Genomic DNA, 10,868 nt, shown 5'->3' with positions numbered 1-10,868 from the left:
AGGTGTAGCTGTGGGATAAATTCCCAGAAGTGTGTTTGTGGTCAAAGGATAACCAGACAAGTTGTTGGATATAGCAAATTGCCTTCCATGGGTGCTTCCAATGAGCAAGTGTAAAAGTGTGCCTGTTTCCCCACAGTTAGAGTTAGTTCTTGGGGCAGATCTGCCTTCTTAGGTATAGTCTTCTTGGACTAATATTAACTTTTGTTTCATTGTTTGAGTAAATACCAACTGGCATCAAGTGAGGGGCATTGGTCCTGAGGCATGTTGGGTAACATGGGGAACCAGCTTAGACTTAAAAACTTGGCATAGCTAGTGCATGATATGCAGGCCAGAGTATCAGTGTCTCTCACCCCGGATTAGCTTTTCCCTGCACTGCTCTTTGAGAGGCCATTGCTCAGAATAGCCTTGGATGTTGGGTAATCAGGTGGTCTGTTCTAATTTTATCCTCAAAGTGATCCTGTGGGATGAGAGGTAATTATGATTTCCACTTGACAGATGAAGAAACTGAGGCACCGAAAGGTAAAATAGCACTCTCTTACTGATTCCTCCTCTTCTGGAGTATAACTCAGATGTAAGATTGAGGTCTTGATGAGTTGGAAAGCATTTTGAGAGGGGGAAGTTTGAACTGGGGTGGCGTCTTGCTGGGGAGATGCAGGTCATGCATGGGAGTAGAGAGTAGCTTATTGGAGACTGGCTCTAGGCTCCAGGCTTAAGGGAAAAGAAAGAAGCAATCTTTAGTTCAAATCCTACCTTAAAATCTGGTTTGCTGTGTCCTTGATGTTCCTTGAGACCCAGGACTGGGGCTTCTTCGTTTTAATACCCAGTACTGCTAGGATTTGCAGGGCCCAGAGCAAGAATACAAATTTGGATGCAAGTCTCCAGCCACCCCTTTCTCTTCCTTGTCCTGGTTCCATCCTGCATCTTCAGGAGCCCTACACACTGGCCTCAGCCACCCCTCAGGTCTAGGAGTTCACACATAAGCAGTAAGGTTCATCCTCCAGACCCAAGAAAGAGGCCGGTCCAGGCCCTAGAAGTAAGTTCAGGGCTAAATGGACAGGAAATGCCAGCATCCCAGTTACTGGAGGATGTCTAGAGGGAGGTTAGGACTCCAGGTTGGCACATTCCTTTGGGCCCATAGATTCCTTGCCAGAGTAGAAACCCTTTAAAATGTAAGGGCCTATGGGTGGTACTATGGGAAAGAATCCAGTCAAATTATCAGTATGAAAGCATCAGGTAGAGCTGGAAAATCCAGGCATGAAAAACCAGATGGAAGTCAGGGAAATCTATTCATAGTAAAATGATTTAAACAGGCAGAAGGGAGGCAGAGATTGTAGGAGTCCAGTAAGCAAGGAAGCACAAGTATACAGCACGTGATGAGATGGGATGGCCTAGTGATGGACAGGGAGAGAGATATCTTAGAGATGGGGTATCTTCTCACAGGAGGGTGCATGGAGCTGGCCATAAGTGGGAACCATCCTTTTTCAGACAGTAATTCAAGTCTTTTGTCCTCTACCCAGAAGGCAGTGCTATCTGTAGACTCAGGTACAAAAGTCCTCAGCTTGGTCATCAGGGCATTATGTTCTACTCAGCTTCAGGGTCTCTTGCCTTAAATGATACTTGATTAAGTTTTGTTAAAACAGAGTTTTAAATCAAAGCTCCTTCTGCAATATGGGTAATGCAAAATCCCTACCAACTGAGTGGTTCCATCAAAATATAACTAAGTACAAATACCTCCAAGAAAGTCATGCCAGCGTGAACTCTTTTTGATTATCAGTCTTTCATTACTTGAGAGTTTATTCAATTTCTTTTGTCCCTTCAGATATCCTAAAATGTCCGTGCTGTTATTTCGATTTCAGGTAATTAGAGACTCTAGCCAGCAGACCAAAGCCCAATTGGCACCAGCACCAGTATTACCAGGTTTTATTGCATTTGGTCAAATCTTCATAAGCTCAATTTTGATTTCTCACAGAATCATAGACTCCTGGAGCTGGGAGGAATTTAAATCCTGGTGCTTGTATGCTGTCAAAACCAAGATCTCACAACCTTCTAAGGGAGCCAAGCCCACTTTTGAGCCACTCCGACTTCTAACAGGTCTTTTTTAGGTTCAGCTGAAATCTGTCTTCAGTTTTCTAATCATTTTTCTGCTTTTGATCCCTTGGAGTCCATACAGAATATTTCCAGTTCCTTTGCCAGTTGACCACTACATCCCAGTTTACCACCGTAATCCTTCTGAGTTACCTCTGTGGATCAGACACCTCTAGTGTTTTCAACTGTTCTCCATATGATGTGGTTTTAGGAACTATCCCTTAAACCCATATGCTGAGTTTGCAATGTTTCAGGGGTCTTCCAAGTAAAGATGCTGCATGGGTTGTTGGATGGATAATCTGACATTCAGGCATGAGAACTAACTTAGTGGGTATAGATTTGAAAATCATTAGCTCGTGCAGGGCGTGACTGAAGCCTCAAGAGTAGATAAGGTCACCCAGGGAGGCTGTGAGCTGGAGAAACGATTGAACTTGGGGGAAGATGAATCATGCAAGGATGTGTAGATGAAGAGGGAGGAACACATGAAGGACATGGAGAAAGAGTGGTCAGAGAGGTAGGGGGATGTCTGGGGAGAGTGTTACTATAGAAACCCAGGGAGAATGAAGTTTAAGGTTTGAGTAGCAGTGATATCTAATGCATCAGAAGCCTAGGCATTTGACAGTTGGGGTAGGTGTCAGTTTCTTAAGAGAAGTGAGAGTGGAAGCTAGAGAGCAGAACTTTGAGAATGAGAGGGGAAGGAGTACAGTCAGTGAGTGGAGACCATTTTTTGAGATGCTGGCCTGGGAAGGGAAATGGAGACCTAAGGAGGGTAGTCAAAGGAGAACCATTTGTCTTTAGGGTGAGAGAGACATAAGCTTGTTTCAATGTTAATGGGAAGGGGCCAGGAGAGAGGGAGAGGTGGAAAATATGGAAGGAGTAGGGAGAGAAAGGATAGCTAGTGGAACTACCATTCTGAGGCAGAGTGTGAGGGAATTAAAGGACAGTAGGAAGAATTCTTGAACAGGAGTGGGCCTCTCACTCACAGAGATGAAGGAAAGAACGTGCTGAGTTTTCCTTTGACATAGTAGGTGTGGTTGTCTACTGATGACCAAGGGGAGCAATGTAGAGTAGGGGACTGAGAGTAAATGCCAAAGTTTAAACTGTATTCCCCTGCCCCTAACAAAATGATGTGTCACCGGCCGGAGTAGCACCACAGATTCTGCTGCCCTTCTACCCCATCCATGAGAATGGATCCCACTACTGGCCTGAATGGACCCCCGTTTACTACCTTCAACCTTAAGGGCAAATTGCTCATTAACATCCTTGGTTTCCAAACTATTCTCTTGGATAAGACAGAGCCTGGGGGGCCAGGGACTCTTCCAAGTGTTTTAACAGTATTAAATTATTTCCTTCTCTAGCAGACCTAGGAAGTATAGGCACTATTATCTCCAGGAGGAAACAGAGGCACAGAGAAGGTAAATAACTTGTCCAAGGTCATTCAGCTGGTAAAAAGAAGAGCAGAGTTAGGATTAGAATCTCAAGTAGCTGGTTCCAGAGTCCAAGCTCTTAAATTCCTTCAGAGAATGAAGGAAACTTGCACAGCAAAGGAGAGGAGGAAGCTTAGCAGAGTGAGAAACCTAAGGTGTTTAAGTCCTGGTTCTACTCCTTGAGGTCCGAGGTTTCCTGCTTCCTGCTTTCTTGAGGTTTAATTCTTCAGTTATGTCTTTGGTGCTATGAGATACCCCGGTATTATTCCTTTTTTTAAAAAGATTTTTATAAAAATATATAGCTAACATACAATATTATATCAGTTTCAGGTGTACACCCTGGTTGTTCAACATTTACATACCTAAAGAAGTGATCACCTTGTCTAGCAACTATCTGACACCGTGCCACAATATCACAATATTATTGACTATATTCCACAACATCACAATATTATTGACTACATTACATCCTCAAGACTTATTTGTTTTATACTTGGAAATTTGAACCTCTTATTTCCCTTTACCTTCCCCCGCCCACCTTTTTCAATTTTCAACTATAGTTAACATTCCATATTATTTTATATTAATTTCAGGTATACAGCATAGTATTTAGACATTTGTACAATTTAGGAAGTGATCCCACTGGCTAATCTAGTACTTACCTGGCATTATACATACGTGGCCATTACCATTTTATTGACTATATTCCCTATGCTTTACTTTACATCCCCATGACTATTTTGTAACTACCAATTTGTACTTTTTACCCTTCACTTTTAACACCCTGTCCCCCAACCCCCTCCCATCTATCACCCCAGTAAATCTAGTACCCATCTGACGCCATAGCTATTACAATATTATTGATTATATTCCTTCTGTTATACGCTACATCCCCGTGACTACTTTTCAACAACCAATTGTACTTCTTAATCCCTTCCCATTTTTCACCCACCTCCTCCACCCACTTCCCATCTGGTAACCATCAAAATGTTCTTTGTATCTATGAGTGTGTTGCTGTTTTGTTTGTTTGTTTATGTTGTTCTTTAGATTCCACATATAATTGAAATCACATTGCATCTGTCTTTCTCTGTCTGATATACTCCACTCAGCTCAATATCCTCCAGGTCCATTCATGCCTCCACAGATGACAAGAACTGATCATCTTCCATGGTCAAGCAATATTCCATGATGTATATGTACCACCTCCTCTTTATCCATTCTTCCGTAGATTAACACCCAGGCTGCCTCCACATCTTGGCCCTTGTAAATAATGCTGCAATGAACATATGGATGCACATGTCCCTTTGAAGTAGCATTTTGGATTTCTTCAGATCAATACCCAGAAGTGGGATTACTGGGTCCTTCTTTGTCTCTTGTTATAGCCTTTGTTTTAAAGTCTATTTTGTCTGCTATGAGTATGGCTACCCCAGCTTTTATTTTTATTTTTTTCATTTTCATGAAATAATCTTTTTCCATCCCCTTTGCTTTCAGTCTGTGTGTGTCTTTGAATCTGAAGTGTGTCTTTTGTAGGCAGCATATGTAAGGGTTTTATTTTTTTATCCATTCAGCCTTCCTGTTTTTGATCAAAGCATCTAATCCGTTTACATAGAAAGTAATTGTTGATAGATATTAACTATTGCCATTTTATTATTCATGTTTTTTATTTTATTTTTTATCTTAAAGAAGTCCCTCTAGCATTCCTTGTAATACTGGTTTGTTGGTGATGAACTCCTTTAGCTTTTTGTTGTCTGGGAAGCTCTTTATCTCTCTTTTAATTTTAAATGACAGCCTTACTGGGTAGAGTAGTCTTGGTTGTAGATCTTGCTTTTCATCACTTTGAATAATATTTCCTGCCAATCCCTCTGACTTGCAAAGTTTCTGTTAAGAAATCAGCTGACAATCTTATGGGAGCTCCCTTATAGGTTACTAGTTGTCTTTCTCTTGCTGCTTTTAAGAGTCTCTCTATGTCTTTAACCTTTGTCATTTTAATTATAATGTGTTTTGGTGTGGGCCTGTTTGGGTTCATCCTGTTTGGGACTCTGTGAGCTTCCTGGGCTTGTATGTCTATTTCCTTTGCCAGGTTAGCAAAGTTTTCAGTCATTATTTCCTCAAATAGGTTCTCAATCACTTGCTTTCTCTCTTCTCCTTGTGGTACCCCTATGATGTAAATGTTGTTATGCTTGATATTGTCCCAGAGAGCTCTTAAACTATCCTCATTTTTTAAAATTCTTTTTTCCTTTTGCTGTTCCAGTTGGGTGGCTCCTTTGTCTTTGAAATTGCTGATTCGATCCTCTGCTTCATCTAGTCTGCTGGTGATTCCTTCTAGTACATTCTTCATTTCAGTTATTGTAGTCTTCACTTCTGACTGGTTCTTTTTTTATGGTTTTTATGTCTTTTTTATGTTTGCTATCTCTTTATTGAAGTTCTCACTAAGTTCCTCGAGCATCCTTAAAACCATTGTTTTGAACTCTGTCTCTGGAGGTTGCTTGCCTCTATTTGTGTAGTACTTTTTCTGGAGTATTCTCCTGTTCTTTCATTTGGGATGTATTTATTTGTTGCCTCATTTTGGCTGCCTCTTTGTGTTTGTTTCTATGTATTAGGTAGATCTGCTACATATCCCAGTCTTGGCTGGTGACTTTAGGTAGTATGTGCCCTGAGGGGCCCAGTGGCACAGTCTCCTTGGTCACCTGTGCCCGGTGCTCTAGGAATGTCCTTTGTGTGGGTTGTGTGTGCCCTCTGTTATAATTGAGCCTTGATTGCTATTGGCATTTGAGTGGGTGAGATTGATCCTCAGGCTGAGTGCCTGGGGGGTTTGGCCACATCCACAGCTTATGGGCTACTGTGCTGGCGGTCTTTCCACATGGAGCAGGATTTACCCCACTGGGCTCTGGTTCTTGTTGAGACTGCCCTTTGGGTGTGCCATTTGTGGGACTAATTAGGTGGTGCTTTGCTGTGGTCTGAAGCCAACCTCCAAGCATGTTGGTTCTGGAGCCTCTTGGGAGGGCCCCGATGCAGGCCCAGGTCGGCTAATGCTTGTGACTGGTTGGGGACTATCTGGTAAGAGCTACAAAGCAATCCATGGTTGTTCACTGCCTGAGCTAACTCTGGAGGCATGTGGCAGAAGCCATGCTGTGAACTGAGGATGGTGCCACCCCACTACCAGTCCTGAGGTAGCTCCACAAAAAGCCATGACACACCTGCTGCTGATTGCTGGCTCTGGTAAGATTCAGCTGCCAATAAGGCCTCCTGCAGCAGGGACTGGGTCTGGCGGGGTCTTAGTAAGTCAGCAGGGTGGAGCTGTAGAGCTCACCAAGTCAGATTCAGATTTGGCCATAAGCATAGGGTGTGGGCTCAACAAGGAAAGATGGCTCCATGGGAGAAGGACCCTACACAGGGAAAATGCTGACTGTCCTACATTCTTCCACCCGAGGCCACACATCTTAGTGTGCCCCCCATATGCCTTGATGATCCCCGAGTCACCATACCTCCACCAGAGCCCAGGGCAAATGTCTGTGAGCGAGTCTGTACACAGGCCCTCTAAGAGGATGTCCGGGTTTCCTGCAGCCTTTCATCCCACCCAGACAGTCGAAATCCCCACTGTTTTTCATAGTCAGATGTTGTGGGGGTCTCCTCTTCCCAGCACCAGAACTCCTGGCTGGGTTCCCTAGCTCCTCTGTGGGGAACCTCCATGGCCGAGATACCCCTCCCAATTTTCATCCGCTACATGGAGGTTTGGGGCCAGCCCATTTTGCATCTCTGCCCCTACTACCAGTCTCAATGTGGCTTCTTCTTTATATCCTTAGTTGTAAAACTCCTGTTCAGCTAGACTTCAGATGGTTCTCCAGGTGATTGTTCTTTAATTTAGTTGTAATTTTGATGTGTTCATGGGATGAGGCAAGCACAGTGTGTATCTACACCATCTTGAATTGTTCTCTCCAGTGTCATTCTAATAAAAAGTGAAACTGGAGAGTTTCAGTTGGAGGTGCTGAGTTGTTCCTGGCAAACTGAGGCTTAATTGAGCCCTGATATCTGGGGAGCTCTGATAGGTGGGGTATGGTGTGGCCACAGGGGATTGTGTAGTATTCCTGCTCATAGCTTGTGGGAGGGGATGGGGTTGTGGAGGTTACTGAGCCAGACTGGGCCTGAGAGTGTCAGCTGTCTTCTTTGTCCTGTACTTGCCTTTCCGGGGTTTCCCCCAGGCTCTATCCCCTTGAGGCCCTTGTGGGTTCACCCATAGCCTGCTTTAGCTGGGACACTCTGAGTATAAGTTCCTTCTGGTTTTACTTCCCTCCCTTCTCCAGCCTGGGGCCCACTGGCAATTGTTTTAGCCACATTCTCATTAGCAACTAAACACTTGTTCTCCCTATGTACCTGCTAGGCCATTTCTCATCTGTGAAGTGGCCCTAGTGTTTGTTTTCTCTTCTGTAATTCAGCTAGAGAAAATTCGACAGCCAGGCTGACTGGTTCCAGAATGAATTTATGATTTCCAACCTCAGCTGGGTTCTCAATGCTGCTAAAAATATCTTTTTATTCCTTTCTCAGTTAGTGCTTTTTAGATATCCCATGCCAACAACTCTGAGTTCTGGCTGTGTTCCTTGATCTCCCTCTCCCATCATTCTCTGTAATCTCCATTTCACAGCTGGGGGCAGGGAAGAGATGCATATTGGCTGATTAGTTAGTGAAAGTGGTACCCGCCATGCCCAGAATATGAAAAGAAAGGAAATTAGAGGGTCCTCAAATCACACTATGAAATTGGAGTCAGTGCTTCAGATCTGAAATACACAAAGTCACTGAAAAGAGACAAGTGGGATCACAGATCTGGGTTATGGTTTTAACATATCTGAAAAGAATGCATTCCTTTACAAGTGCCTTGGTCAAGCCATGAAATCCCAGGGAAAATGGAGTTCCAAAGAAAATCTCTAGGGTTGACTATTTCAGTTGTTGAATAATTACAGTTGATAATGCACACTCTTTGGATACCAGTGGAACCCCCACAAGAAGGGCAATGTGGCGTACTTGAGCTTCATAAGGCAGCAGCTGCAGAATGGAAGTAACAATGAAACAACACTGTACTCATCAACCTTTCAAAATTATTTGACACAGTCTTCAGGACTGGGGCTCTGACAGCTAAGAAGCACGTTTCGTAGCCCTGAGGCATCTGCTTTAGACAAATTTCCATGATGTTGTCATCTCCCAAATTTGTATCTCTAGCCCTCTTGCTTGAACTTCAGACTCAAATATCCAACTGTTTAAGCAACATCTGCTCCTGAGTATTGAACAGACATCTCAAATTCAAGGTGAACAAAACTTAGCTCTCTCCTCTGTCTGAAACATCGTTTATCTACAGTCATCTCCATCACAGTTAATGTTTATGGTGCAGCTAAAATTGCTTATCAGCATCTAATGAAGAAATCTCTGTCATCAGGAACTGTTTTTATTTCATTTTTTCCAGTTGCTTTTCCTATCATAAATGTACTCTGCTTTAGTTGTCTGAGTAGTAGCTAGCTTCCAACACTTTCCTGGTCATTCCCAAGATCCAGTCTCTCGTCCTGGGGAAGGCTGGGCTGGCCTGGCCAAGATCTGACAAAACTTAGGGAAGGAAGCTCAAGGGTCATTCCAGAAGCCTGGATTCAGTTAAGGCAGGAAAGCAGAGTGGTGACTAACCACAATGGCCTAGGTTCAAGTCCTGGTTTCACTACTTACCAACTGTGCAAGGAGGCAAGTTATTTACCTTCCATGATTCGGATCCTCATCAGTAAAATGGTGGTTTTAACAGTATCAACCTGGGGGAGAGGAGTGTTGATTAAATGAGAATATATAAAGTTACTGGTGCATAGTGAAAGCTCAATTAACTACTGGTGATCACTCTTTTCTGAGCCAGAAATAAAGAAGTGAAATTGATTTGAGAGCCTAAAGAAATTCTCTTGAAATTTATAAATAGCTATACATAAAATACTCATTGAAGAGTTTGAAATGAAAAAAATCATCTTCCCATAAATATTGGTGCTTCACTTCATAGTTTTTTTGCATTATTTATCCCTTAATTCAACACACATTTATTGAGTACTCACTATATGCTAGCCACTGTTCTAAATGCTGGGAAAAAAATCAGTGAACAAAGCAGACAAAAATCTTTGTCTTTCTGAAGCTAACCTTCTAATGGGGATCAGATATTATACAAAATAAGTTATATTTCAGGTTGAATGGGAGGACATAATTCATTTGGAGTTTTAAATAAGGTTTAAGGGAAAGGCACGTAACACCATGTTTTGAGCTGGGGGAAGATACAAAACTATTTTAAAATATAGTCCCAGCCCTCCAGAAATGCCCAATCTGGTTAAGGAGACAAAGTGGCATTCACATGTCAATCAGTGATGAAACAAGCAAGGCATTATATAAGTGGCTAATGGAGACAAGAAATGTTCTAGAAGGTCAGAGAAACTGGAGAGCAGGGGAGGGATGCAGCCCAAAGATTTGTTGGCAGGAGTGGTCTGGAAAAGTCTCATGAAGGGAGTGGAATTTAGCTGGAAATAATGAAGCAAGTTTCCTCCCTGCCTTCCCTCCCCTCCCCTTAGCTGTCGGGAAACAGCTTGTGGTGCAATGGGCTGAAATAAAACATTAATCATGGCCTTTTCCAGGAAGATGCTGTCATGAGAAGACAGTGTAACAGGAACAGAAAACCATCACAGTGGCTTCAGTGAACCCCCACATGTCCAATCAGAGTGGACTAAAGGGGGAACATAGTAGCTTTCAAGTGAAGGCTGGGCTTTGAACTCAGTAGAAACCAAACTCCTGGAGACTCAGGAACATCTCTGCCTCCAAATCTTTGTAGCATGAAAATGTGGCCCTGTTAACCAGGTGGTCCTATTACCAGCAGGGGTTACCAGTGGAGGGTCCTTCTGTGTCTCTTTTCTAAGTCTTTGAGTTTGCACCTGTTTTCTATAGATGTGGCCAGATCCCACTTATGGGACTGTATTGGAGGAGGCTCAGTGAGCACACACACAGGAATGGTAGTCAGGTGCAAAATGGGGCCTGTGAAGTGTGGGTTCCTGGTACCCATTTTAGGTTGTATTGCAAGGGGAGAAAAAGGCCAAGATGTGTGAATCAGGAAGCAGATTTGGTTCTTTGGGCCTAAATGAGTGTCAACTCTCCGAGGACTCAAGCACATTAAATTCAATTCTGCTTGTTGAGACAGACACTAAATTGCTCTAACTAGACAGGAGAAAAAACAAATCCATTGTTTAGATAATTGAGGCCTTAGATGGGCCACCAGAGTGGGCTGAGGATGGACAAATGGGGAATTCTTTATCTTCTTCTCATTCTCCTTGTGGAATTGCTATTGGAGTCTTAGCTGTA

The 10,868-nt window shown here is 43.1% G+C and overlaps 1 long non-coding RNA gene across 1 annotated transcript in view; it reads left to right on the top strand.

Annotated features, from left to right (window-relative positions):
• The first annotated feature begins 442 nt into the window (after window positions 1–442).
• Window positions 443–10,868, top strand: part of LOC308505933 — a 30,906-nt gene continuing 20,480 nt past the window's right edge. The window contains exon 1 of the long non-coding RNA XR_013994643.1: window positions 443–519. This is a non-coding gene — a long non-coding RNA (uncharacterized lncRNA). The remainder of the gene's footprint in view (window positions 520–10,868) is intronic.

This window comes from Rhinolophus hipposideros (assembly GCF_964194185.1).
Source record: "Rhinolophus hipposideros genome assembly, chromosome: 12".
Taxonomy (NCBI): domain Eukaryota; kingdom Metazoa; phylum Chordata; class Mammalia; order Chiroptera; family Rhinolophidae; genus Rhinolophus; species Rhinolophus hipposideros.
Note: the sequence above shows the minus strand (reverse complement) of the source record. Positions and strands in the feature narration are given on the sequence as shown.